Genomic DNA, 12,507 nt, shown 5'->3' on the forward strand with positions numbered 1-12,507 from the left:
TTAATAGTCACTAAATTACTTCTGGTAAAACTCGGTTCCGTCCGCGATTTGAACCCGGGACCACTCGCACCCTAAGCGAGTATCATATCCCTAGACCAACGGACCATGAGTGTAACAAAAACACGCTCAACTTATAAGCCTACCCTGTAGTTAGTTGATTTAAATAGTCACTAAATTACTTCTGCAAAACTCGGGTCAATCCGGGATTTGAACCCGGGACCTCTCGCACCCTGAGCGAGTATCATACCCCAATACCAACGGACTATGTGTGTTACATAGCAACCTGCTCAACTTATAGGTCTACCCTGTAGTTAGTTGCATTTAAATAGTCACTAATTGACTTCTGCAAAAACTCGGGTCCGTCCGGGATTTGAACCCGGGACCACTCGCACCCTAAGCGAGTATCATACCCTTAGACCAACGGACGAAAAATGACAATCAAACATGCCCAGCTCGTAGGCCTACAATTTAACTAGTTGCATTTAAATAGTCGCTAAATTACTTCTGGAAAAACTCGGGTCCGTTCGGGATTTGAACCCGGGACCACTCACATCCGAAGCGAGTATCATACCCCTAGACCAACGGACCATGTATGACCCTGAAACATTCTCAGTTCGTAGGCCTGCAATTTAATTAGTTGCATTTAAATAGACGCTAAATTACTTCTGCAAAACTCGGGTCCGTCCGGGATTTGAACCCGGGACCACTCGCATCCTAAGCGAGTATCAAACCCCTAGACCAACGGACCATGTGTGTTACATAACAACCCGCTCAACTTATAGGCCTACCCTGTAGTTAGTTGCATTTAAATAGTCACTAATTGACTTCTGCAAAAACTCGGGTCCGTCCGGGATTTGATCCCGGGACCACTCACGCCCGAAGCGAGTATCATACCCCTAGACCAACGGACGAAGTATGACAATGAAACATGCTCAGCTCGTAGGCCTGCAATTTAATTAGTTGCATTTAAATAGACGCTAAATTACTTCTGCAAAACTCGTTTCCGTCCAGGATTTGAACCCGGGACCACTCACACCCGAAGCAAGTATCATACCCCTACACCAACGGACCATGTATGACCCTGAAACATGCTCATCCCCTAGGCCTACCTTGATGTTAGTTGCGTTTTAATAGTCACTAAATTACTTCTGGTAAAACTCGGGTCCGTCCGCGATTTGAACCCGGGACCACTCGCACCCTAAGCGAGCATCATATCCCTAGACCAACGGCCCATGAGTGTAACAAAAACACGCTCAACTTATAAGCCTACCCTGTAGTTAGTTGATATAAATAGTCACTAAATTACTTCTGCAAAACTCGGGTCAATCCGGGATTTGAACCCGGGACCACTCGCACCCTGAGCGAGTATCATACCCCTAGACCAACGGACGAAGTATGACAATGAAACATGCTCATCCCGTAGGCCTACCTTGATGTTAGTTGCATTTAAATAGTCACTAAATTACTTCTGCAAAACTCGTTTCCGTCCGGGATTTGAACCCGGGACCACTCACACCCTAAGCGAGTATCATACCCTTTGACCAACGGACGAAAAATGACAATGAAACATGCTCAGCTCGTAGGCCTACAATTTAACTAGTTGCATTTAAATAGTCGCTAAATTACTTCTGGAAAAACTCGGGTCCGTCCGTCCAGGATTTGAACCCGGGACCACTCACACCCTAAGCGAGTATCATACCCTTAGACCAACGGAAGAAAAATGACAATGAAACATGCTCAGCTCGTAGGCCTACAATTTAACTAGTTGCATTTAAATAGTCGCTAAATTACTTCTGGAAAAACTCGGGTCCGTCCGGGATTTGAACCCGGGACCACTCACACTCTAAGCGAGTATCATACCCATAGACCAACGGACGAAGTATGACAATGAAACATGCTCAGATCGTAGGCCTACAATTTAATTAGGTGCATTTAAATAGTCGCTAAATTACTTCTGCAAAACTCGACTCCGTCCGGGATTTGAACCCGGGACCACTCGCATCCTAAGCGAGTATCAAACCCCTAGACCAACGGCCCATGAGTGTAACAAAAACACGCTCAACTTATAAGCTTACCCTGTAGTTAGTTGATATAAATAGTCACTAAATTACTTCTGCAAAACTCGGGTCAATCCGGGATTTGAACCCGGGACCACTCGCACCCTGAGCGAGTATCATACCCTTAGACCAACGGAAGAAAAATGACAATGAAACATGCTCAGCTCGTAGGCCTACAATTTAACTAGTTGCATTTAAATAGTCGCTAAATTACTTCTGGAAAAACTCGGGTCCGTCCGGGATTTGAACCCGGGACCACTCACACTCTAAGCGAGTATCATACCCATAGACCAACGGACGAAGTATGACAATGAAACATGCTCAGATCGTAGGCCTACAATTTAATTAGGTGCATTTAAATAGTCGCTAAATTACTTCTGCAAAACTCGACTCCGTCCGGGATTTGAACCCGGGACCACTCGCATCCTAAGCGAGTATCAAACCCCTAGACCAACGGACCATGTGTGTTACATAACAACCCGCTCAACTTATAGGCCTACCCTGTAGTTAGTTCCATTTAAATAGTCACTAATTGACTTCTGCAAAAACTCGGGTCCGTCCGGGATTTGATCCCGGGACCACTCACGCCCGAAGCGAGTATCATACCCCTAGACCAACGGACGAAGTATGACAATGAAACATGCTCATCCCGTAGGCCTACCTTGATGTTAGTTGCATTTAAATAGTCACTAAATTACTTCTGCAAAACTCGTTTCCGTCCGGGATTTGAACCCGGGACCACTCACACCCTAAGCGAGTATCATACCCTTTGACCAACGGACGAAAAATGACAATGAAACATGCTCAGCTCGTAGGCCTACAATTTAACTAGTTGCATTTAAATAGTCGCTAAATTACTTCTGGAAAAACTCGGGTCCGTCCGTCCAGGATTTGAACCCGGGACCACTCACATCCTAAGCGAGTATCATACCCTTAGACCAACGGACGAAGTATGACCCTGAAACATGCTCAGCTCTTAGGCCTGCAATTTAATTAGTTGCATTTAAATAGACGCTAAATTACTTCTGCAAAACTCGGTGCCGTCAAGGATTTGAACCCGGGACCACTCACACCCGAAGCAAGTATCATACCCCTAGACCAACGGACCATGTATGACCCTGAAACATGCTCATCCCTAGGCCTACCTTGATGTTAGTTGCGTTTTAATAGTCACTAAATTACTTCTGGTAAAACTCGGTTCCGTCCGCGATTTGAACCCGGGACCACTCGCACCCTAAGCGAGTATCATATCCCTAGACCAACGGACCATGAGTTTAACAAAAACACGCTCAACTTATAAGCCTACCCTGTAGTTAGTTGATTTAAATAGTCACTAAATTACTTCTGCAAAACTTGGGTCAATCCGGGATTTGAACCCGGGACCTCTCGCACCCTGAGCGATTATCATACCCCAATACCAACGGACTATGTGTGTTACATAGCAACCTGCTCAACTTATAGGCCTACCCTGTAGTTAGTTGCATTTAAATAGTCACTAATTGACTTCTGCAAAAACTCGGGTCCGTCCGGGATTTGAACCCGGGACCACTCGCACCCTAAGCGAGTATCATACCCTTAGACCAACGGACGAAAAATGACAATCAAACATGCCCAGCTCGTAGGCCTACAATTTAACTAGTTGCATTTAAATAGTCGCTAAATTACTTCTGGAAAAACTCGGGTCCGTTCGGGATTTGAACCCGGGACCACTAACATCCGAAGCGAGTATCATACCCCTAGACCAACGGACCATGTATGACCCTGAAACATTCTCAGTTCGTAGGCCTGCAATTTAATTAGTTGCATTTAAATAGACGCTTAATTACTTCTGCAAAACTCGGGTCCGTCCGGGATTTGAACCCGGGACCACTCACACCCTTAGCGAGTACCATACCCTTAGACCAACGGTCGAAAAATGACAATGAAACATGCTCAGCTCGTAGGCCTACAATTTAACTAGTTGCATTTAAATAGTCGCTAAATTACTTCTGGAAAAACTCGGGTCCGTACGTCCAGGATTTGAACCCGGGACCACTCACACCCTACGCGAGTATCATACCCTTAGACCAACGGACGAAAAATGACAATGAAACATGCTCAGCTCGTAGGCCTACAATTTAACTAGTTGCATTTAAATAGTCGCTAAATTACTTCTGGAAAAACTCGGGTCCGTCCGGGATTTGAACCCGGGACCACTCACACCCTAAGCGAGTATCATAATCTTAGACCAACGGACGAAGTATGACAATGAAACATGCTCAGATCGTAGGCCTACAATTTAATTAGGTGCATTTAAATAGTCGCTAAATTACTTCTGCAAAACTCGACTCCGTCCGGGATTTGAACCCGGGACCACTCGCATCCTAAGCGAGTATCAAACCCCTAGACCAACGGACCATGTGTGTTACATAACAACCCGCTCAACTTATAGGCCTACCCTGTAGTTAGTTGCATTTAAATAGTCACTAATTGACTTCTGCAAAAACTCGGGTCCGTCCGGGATTTGATCCCGGGACCACTCACGCCCGAAGCGAGTATCATACCCCTAGACCAACGGACGAAGTATGACAATGAAACATGCTCAGCTCGTAGGCCTGCAATTTAATTAGTTGCATTTAAATAGACGCTAAATTACTTCTGCAAAACTCGTTTCCGTCCAGGATTTGAACCCGGGACCACTCACATCCGAAGCGAGTATCATACCCCTAGACCAACGGACCATGTATGACCCTGAAACATGCTCAGATCGTAGGCCTACAATTTAATTAGGTGCATTTAAATAGTCGCTAAATTACTTCTGCAAAACTCGACTCCGTCCGGGATTTGAACCCGGGACCACTCGCATCCTAAGCGAGTATCAAACCCCTAGACCAACGGACCATGTGTGTTACATAACAAACCGCTCAACTTATAGGCCTACCCTGTAGTTAGTTGCATTTAAATAGTCACTAATTGACTTCTGCAAAAACTCGGGTCCGTCCGGGATTTGATCCCGGGACCACTCACGCCCGAAGCGAGTATCATACCCCTAGACCAACGGACGAAGTATGACAATGAAACATGCTCAGCTCGTAGGCCTGCAATTTAATTAGTTGCATTTAAATAGACGCTAAATTACTTCTGCAAAACTCGTTTCCGTCCAGGATTTGAACCCGGGACCACTCACATCCGAAGCGAGTATCATACCCCTAGACCAACGGACCATATATGACCCTGAAACATGCTCAGATCGTAGGCCTACAATTTAATTAGGTGCATTTAAATAGTCGCTAAATTACTTCTGCAAAACTCGTTTCCGTCCAGGATTTGAACCCGGGACCACTCACACCCGAAGCAAGTATCATACCCCTAGACCAACGGACCATGTATGACCCTGAAACATGCTCATCCCGTAGGCCTACCTTGATGTTAGTTGCGTTCAAATAGTCACTAAATTACTTCTGCAAAACTCGTTTCCGTCCGGGATTTGAACCCGGGACCACTCACACCCTAAGCGAGTATCATACCCTTAGACCAACGGACGAAGTATGACACAGAAACATGCTCAGCTCGTAGGCCTACAATTTAATTAGGTGCATTTAATTAGACGCTAAATTACTACTGCAAAACTCGTTTCCGTCCAGGATTTGAACCCGGGACCACTCACACCCGAAGCGAGTATCATACCCCTAGACCAACGGACCATGTATGATCCTGAAACATGCTCAGCTCGTAGGCCTGCAATTTAATTAGTTGCATTTAAATAGACGCTAAATTACTTCTGCAAAACTCGGTTCCGTCAAGGATTTGAACCCGGGACCACTCACACCCGAAGCGAGTATCATACCCCTACACCAACGGACCATGTATGACCCTGAAACATGCTCATCCCCTAGGCCTACCTTGATGTTAGTTGCGTTTAAATAGTCACTAAATTACTTCTGGTAAAACTCGGGTCCGTCCGGGATTTGAACCCGGGACCTCTCTTACCCTAAGCGAGTACCATACCCTTAGACCAACGGACGAAAAATGACAATGAAACATGCTCAGATCGTAGGCCTACAATTTAATTAGGTGCATTTAAATAGTCGCTAAATTACTTCTGCAAAACTCGACTCCGTCCGGGATTTGAACCCGGGACCACTCGCATCCTAAGCGAGTATCATACCCCTAGACCAACGGACCATGTATGACCCTGAAACATGCTCAGCTCGTAGGCCTTCAATTTAACTAGTTGCATTTAAATAGTCGCTAAATTACTTCTGGAAAAACTCGGGTCCGTCCGTCCAGGATTTGAACCCGGGACCACTCACACCCTAAGCGAGTATCATACCCTTAGACCAACGGACGAAAAATGACAATGAAACATGCTCAGCTCGTAGGCCTACAATTTAACTAGTTGCATTTAAATAGACGCTAAATTACTACTGCAAAACTCGTTTCCGTCCAGGATTTGAACCCGGGACCACTCACACCCGAAGCGAGTATCATACCCCTAGACCAACGGACCATGTATGATCCTGAAACATGCTCAGCTCGTAGGCCTGCAATTTAATTAGTTGCATTTAAATAGACGCTAAATTACTTCTGCAAAACTCGGTTCCGTCAAGGATTTGAACCCGGGACCACTCACACCCGAAGCGAGTATCATACCCCTACACCAACGGACCATGTATGACCCTGAAACATGCTCATCCCCTAGGCCTACCTTGATGTTAGTTGCGTTTAAATAGTCACTAAATTACTTCTGGTAAAACTCGGGTCCGTCCGGGATTTGAACCCGGGACCTCTCTTACCCTAAGCGAGTACCATACCCTTAGACCAACGGACGAAAAATGACAATGAAACATGCTCAGATCGTAGGCCTACAATTTAATTAGGTGCATTTAAATAGTCGCTAAATTACTTCTGCAAAACTCGACTCCGTCCGGGATTTGAACCCGGGACCACTCGCATCCTAAGCGAGTATCATACCCCTAGACCAACGGACCATGTATGACCCTGAAACATGCTCAGCTCGTAGGCCTTCAATTTAACTAGTTGCATTTAAATAGTCGCTAAATTACTTCTGGAAAAACTCGGGTCCGTCCGTCCAGGATTTGAACCCGGGACCACTCACACCCTAAGCGAGTATCATACCCTTAGACCAACGGACGAAAAATGACAATGAAACATGCTCAGCTCGTAGGCCTGCAATTTAATTAGTTGCATTTAAATAGACGCTAAATTACTTCTGCAAAACTCGGTTCCGTCAAGGATTTGAACCCGGGACCACTCACACCCGAAGCGAGTATCATACCCCTACACCAACGGACCATGTATGACCCTGAAACATGCTCATCCCCTAGGCCTACCTTGATGTTAGTTGCGTTTAAATAGTCACTAAATTACTTCTGGTAAAACTCGGGTCCGTCCGGGATTTGAACCCGGGACCTCTCACACCCTAAGCGAGTACCATACCCTTAGACCAACGGACGAAAAATGACAATGAAACATGCTCAGATCGTAGGCCTACAATTTAATTAGGTGCATTTAAATAGTCGCTAAATTACTTCTGCAAAACTCGACTCCGTCCGGGATTTGAACCCGGGACCACTCGCATCCTAAGCGAGTATCACACCCCTAGACCAACGGACCATGTGTGTTACATAACAACCCGCTCAACTTATAGGCCTACCCTGTAGTTAGTTGCATTTAAATAGTCACTAATTGACTTCTGCAAAAACTCGGGTCCGTCCGGGATTTGATCCCGGGACCACTCACGCCCGAAGCGAATATCATACCCCTAGACCAACGGACGAAGTATGACAATGAAACATGCTCAGCTCGTAGGCCTGCAATTTAATTAGTTGCATTTAAATAGACGCTAAATTACTTCTGCAAAACTCGTTTCCGTCCAGGATTTGAACCCGGGACCACTCACACCCGAAGCGAGTATCATACCCCTAGACCAACGGACCATGTATGACCCTGGAACATGCTCAGCTCGTAGGCCTGCAATTTAATTAGTTGCATTTAAATAGACGCTAAATTACTTCTGCAAAACTCGGTTCCGTCAAGGATTTGAACCCGGGACCACTCACACCCGAAGCGAGTATCATACCCCTAGACCAACGGACCATGTATGACCCTGAAACATGCTCATCCCGTAGGCCTACCTTGATGTTAGTTGCGTTTAAATAGTCACTAAATTACTTCTGCAAAACTCGTTTCCGTCCGGGATTTGAACCCGGGACCACTCACACCCTAAGCGAGTATCATACCCTTTGACCAACGGACGAAAAATGACAATGAAACATGCTCAGCTCGTAGGCCTACAATTTAACTAGTTGCATTTAAATAGACGCTAAATTACTTCAGCAAAACTCGTTTCCGTCCGGGAATGAACCCGGGACCACTCACACCCTAAGCGAGTATCATACCCCTAGACCAACGGACCATGTATGACCCTGAAACATGCTCATCCCGTAGGCCTACCTTGATGTTAGTTGCGTTTAAATAGTCACTAAATTACTTCTGCAAAACTCGTTTCCGTCCGGGATTTGAACCCGGGACCACTCACACCCTAAGCGAGTATCATACCCTTTGACCAACGGACGAAAAATGACAATGAAACATGCTCAGCTCGTAGGCCTACAATTTAACTAGTTGCATTTAAATAGTCGCTAAATTACTTCTGGAAAAACTCGGGTCCGTCCGTCCAGGATTTGAACCCGGGACCACTCACACCCTAAGCGAGTATCATACCCTTAGACCAACGGACGAAAAATGACAATGAAACATGCTCAGCTCGTAGGCCTACAATTTAACTAGTTGCATTTAAATAGTCGCTAAATTACTTCTGGAAAAACTCGGATCCGTCCAGGATTTGAACCCGGGACCACTCACACCCGAAGCGAGTATCATACCCCTAGACCAACGGACCATGTATGACCCTGAAACATGCTCAGCTCGTAGGCCTGCAATTTAATTAGTTGCATTTAAATAGACGCTAAATTACTTCTGCAAAACTCGGTTCCGTCAAGGATTTGAACCCGGGACCACTCACACCCGAAGCGAGTATCATACCCCTAGACCAACGGACCATGTATGACCCTGAAACATGCTCATCCCGTAGGCCTACCTTGATGTTAGTTGCGTTTAAATAGTCACTAAATTACTTCTGCAAAACTCGTTTCCGTCCGGGATTTGAACCCGGGACCACTCACACCCTAAGCGAGTATCATACCCTTTGACCAACGGACGAAAAATGACAATGAAACATGCTCAGCTCGTAGGCCTACAATTTAACTAGTTGCATTTAAATAGTCGCTAAATTACTTCTGGAAAAACTCGGGTCCGTCCGTCCAGGATTTGAACCCGGGACCACTGACACCCTAAGCGAGTATCATACCCTTAGACCAACGGACGAAAAATGACAATGAAACATGCTCAGCTCGTAGGCCTACAATTTAACTAGTTGCATTTAAATAGTCGCTAAATTACTTCTGGAAAAACTCGGATCCGTCCAGGATTTGAACCCGGGACCACTCACATCCGAAGCGAGTATCATACCCCTAGACCAACGGACCATGTATGACCCTGAAACATGCTCAGATCGTAGGCCTACAATTTAATAAGGTGCATTTAAATAGTCGCTAAATTGCTTCTGCAAAACTCGACTCCGTCCGGGATTTGAACCCGGGACCACTCGCATCCTAAGCGAGTATCAAACCCCTAGACCAACGGACCATGTGTGTTACATAACAACCCGCTCAAATTATAGGCCTACCCTGTAGTTAGTTGCATTTAAATAGTCACTAATTGACTTCTGCAAAAACTCGGGTCCGTCCGGGATTTGATCCCGGGACCACTCACGCCCGAAGCGAGTATCATACCCCTAGACCAACGGACGAAGTATGACAATGAAACATGCTCAGCTCGTAGGCCTGCAATTTAATTAGTTGCATTTAAATAGACGCTAAATTACTTCTGCAAAACTCGTTTCCGTCCAGGATTCGAACCCGGGACCACTCACACCCGAAGCGAGTATCATACCCCTAGACCAACGGACCATGTATGACCCTGAAACATGCTCATCCCGTAGACCTACCTTGATGTTAGTTGCGTTCAAATAGTCACTAAATTACTTCAGCAAAACTCGTTTCCGTCCGGGAATGAACCCGGGACCACTCACACCCTAAGCGAGTATCATACCCTTAGACCAACGGACGAAGTATGACACAGAAACATGCTCAGCTCGTAGGCCTACAATTTAATTAGGTGCATTTAAATAGACGCTAAATTACTACTGAAAAACTCGTTTCCGTCCAGGATTTGAACCCGGGACCACTCACACCCGAAGCGAGTATCATACCCCTAGACCAACGTACCATGTATGACCCTGAAACATGCTCAGCTCGTAGGCCTGCAATTTAATTAATTGCATTTAAATAGACGCTAAATTACTTCTGCAAAACTCGGTTCCGTCAAGGATTTGAACCCGGGACCACTCACACCCGAAGCGAGTATCATACCCCTACACCAACGGACCATGTATGACCCTGAAACATGCTCATCCCCTAGGCCTACCTTGATGTTAGTTGCGTTTAAATAGTCACTAAATTACTTCTGGTAAAACTCGGGTCCGTCCGGGATTTGAACCCGGGACCTCTCACACCCTAAGCGAGTACCATACCCTTAGACCAACGGACGAAAAATGACAATGAAACATGCTCAGATCGTAGGCCTACAATTTAATTAGGTGCATTTAAATAGTCGCTAAATTACTTCTGGAAAAACTCGGGTCCGTCCGTCCAGGATTTGAACCCGGGACCACTGACACCCTAAGCGAGTATCATACCCTTAGACCAACGGACGAAAAATGACAATGAAACATGCTCAGCTCGTAGGCCTACAATTTAACTAGTTGCATTTAAATAGTCGCTAAATTACTTCTGGAAAAACTCGGATCCGTCCAGGATTTGAACCCGGGACCACTCACATCCGAAGCGAGTATCATACCCCTAGACCAACGGACGAAGTATGACAATGAAACATGCTCAGCTCGTAGGCCTGCAATTTAATTAGTTGCATTTAAATAGACGCTAAATTTCTTCTGCAAAACTCGTTTCCGTCCAGGATTCGAACCCGGGACCACTCACACCCGAAGCGAGTATCATACCCCTAGACAAACGGACCATGTATGACCCTGAAACATGCTCATCCCGTAGACCTACCTTGATGTTAGTTGCGTTCAAATAGTCACTAAATTACTTCAGCAAAACTCGTTTCCGTCCGGGAATGAACCCGGGACCACTCACACCCTAAGCGAGTATCATACCCTTAGACCAACGGACGAAGTATGACACAGAAACATGCTCAGCTCGTAGGCCTACAATTTAATTAGGTGCATTTAAATAGACGCTAAATTACTACTGAAAAACTCGTTTCCGTCCAGGATTTGAACCCGGGACCACTCACACCCGAAGCGAGTATCATACCCCTAGACCAACGTACCATGTATGACCCTGAAACATGCTCAGCTCGTAGGCCTGCAATTTAATTAATTGCATTTAAATAGACGCTAAATTACTTCTGCAAAACTCGGTTCCGTCAAGGATTTGAACCCGGGACCACTCACACCCGAAGCGAGTATCATACCCCTACACCAACGGACCATGTATGACCCTGAAACATGCTCATCCCCTAGGCCTACCTTGATGTTAGTTGCGTTTAAATAGTCACTAAACTACTTCTGGTAAAACTCGGGTCCGTCCGGGATTTGAACCCGGGACCTCTCACACCCTAAGCGAGTACCATACCCTTAGATCAACGGACGAAAAATGACAATGAAACATGCTCAGATCGTAGGCCTACAATTTAATTAGGTGCATTTAAATAGTCGCTAAATTACTTCTGGAAAAACTCGGGTCCGTCCGTCCAGGATTTGAACCCGGGACCACTGACACCCTAAGCGAGTATCATACCCTTAGACCAACGGACGAAAAATGACAATGAAACATGCTCAGCTCGTAGGCCTACAATTTAACTAGTTGCATTTAAATAGTCGCTAAATTACTTCTGGAAAAACTCGGATCCGTCCAGGATTTGAACCCGGGACCACTCACATCCGAAGCGAGTATCATACCCCTAGACCAACGGACCATGTATGACCCTGAAACATGCTCAGATCGTAGGCCTACAATTTAATTAGGTGCATTTAAATAGTCGCTAAATTACTTCTGCAAAACTCGACGCCGTCCGGGATTTGAACCCAGGACCACTCGCATTCTAAGCGAGTATCAAACCCCAAGACCAACGGACCATGTGTGTTACATAACAACCCGCTCAAATTATAGGCCTACCCTGTAGTTAGTTGCATTTAAATAGTCACTAATTGACTTCTGCAAAACTCGGTTCCGTCAAGGATTTGAACCCGGGACCACTCACACCCGAAGCGAGTATCATACCCCTACACCAACGGACCATG

The 12,507-nt window shown here is 45.7% G+C and overlaps 13 non-coding genes across 13 annotated transcripts; all 13 read right to left on the bottom strand.

Moving 5' to 3' along the window:
* Positions 1-353: 353 nt before the first annotated feature.
* Positions 354-427, bottom strand: TRNAP-AGG (transfer RNA proline (anticodon AGG)). The gene has a single exon. It is a non-coding gene; the product is annotated as a tRNA-Pro (tRNA).
* Positions 428-516: 89 nt separating this feature from the next.
* Positions 517-588, bottom strand: TRNAP-CGG (transfer RNA proline (anticodon CGG)). Its single transcript has one exon. It is a non-coding gene; the product is annotated as a tRNA-Pro (tRNA).
* An 88-nt stretch (positions 589-676) lies between these two features.
* On the bottom strand, positions 677-748 carry TRNAP-AGG (transfer RNA proline (anticodon AGG)). The gene has a single exon. It is a non-coding gene; the product is annotated as a tRNA-Pro (tRNA).
* Positions 749-2,444: 1,696 nt separating this feature from the next.
* Positions 2,445-2,517, bottom strand: TRNAP-AGG (transfer RNA proline (anticodon AGG)). Its single transcript has one exon. It is a non-coding gene; the product is annotated as a tRNA-Pro (tRNA).
* Positions 2,518-3,573: 1,056 nt separating this feature from the next.
* On the bottom strand, positions 3,574-3,647 carry TRNAP-AGG (transfer RNA proline (anticodon AGG)). Its single transcript has one exon. It is a non-coding gene; the product is annotated as a tRNA-Pro (tRNA).
* A 734-nt stretch (positions 3,648-4,381) lies between these two features.
* Positions 4,382-4,454, bottom strand: TRNAP-AGG (transfer RNA proline (anticodon AGG)). The gene has a single exon. It is a non-coding gene; the product is annotated as a tRNA-Pro (tRNA).
* A 410-nt stretch (positions 4,455-4,864) lies between these two features.
* Positions 4,865-4,937, bottom strand: TRNAP-AGG (transfer RNA proline (anticodon AGG)). The gene has a single exon. It is a non-coding gene; the product is annotated as a tRNA-Pro (tRNA).
* Positions 4,938-6,148: 1,211 nt separating this feature from the next.
* On the bottom strand, positions 6,149-6,221 carry TRNAP-AGG (transfer RNA proline (anticodon AGG)). Its single transcript has one exon. It is a non-coding gene; the product is annotated as a tRNA-Pro (tRNA).
* A 733-nt stretch (positions 6,222-6,954) lies between these two features.
* Positions 6,955-7,027, bottom strand: TRNAP-AGG (transfer RNA proline (anticodon AGG)). Its single transcript has one exon. It is a non-coding gene; the product is annotated as a tRNA-Pro (tRNA).
* Positions 7,028-8,889: 1,862 nt separating this feature from the next.
* TRNAP-CGG (transfer RNA proline (anticodon CGG)) lies at positions 8,890-8,961 on the bottom strand. The gene has a single exon. It is a non-coding gene; the product is annotated as a tRNA-Pro (tRNA).
* Positions 8,962-9,535: 574 nt separating this feature from the next.
* Positions 9,536-9,607, bottom strand: TRNAP-CGG (transfer RNA proline (anticodon CGG)). The gene has a single exon. It is a non-coding gene; the product is annotated as a tRNA-Pro (tRNA).
* Positions 9,608-9,694: 87 nt separating this feature from the next.
* On the bottom strand, positions 9,695-9,767 carry TRNAP-AGG (transfer RNA proline (anticodon AGG)). The gene has a single exon. It is a non-coding gene; the product is annotated as a tRNA-Pro (tRNA).
* Positions 9,768-12,110: 2,343 nt separating this feature from the next.
* On the bottom strand, positions 12,111-12,182 carry TRNAP-CGG (transfer RNA proline (anticodon CGG)). The gene has a single exon. It is a non-coding gene; the product is annotated as a tRNA-Pro (tRNA).
* Between the last annotated feature and the right edge of the window lie 325 nt (positions 12,183-12,507).

The sequence above is a fragment of the Phalangium opilio genome, unplaced genomic scaffold (genome assembly GCF_054372755.1).
Source record: "Phalangium opilio isolate 3A_F unplaced genomic scaffold, DU_Popi_V2 ptg000090l_1, whole genome shotgun sequence".
Lineage (NCBI taxonomy): Eukaryota > Metazoa > Arthropoda > Arachnida > Opiliones > Phalangiidae > Phalangium > Phalangium opilio.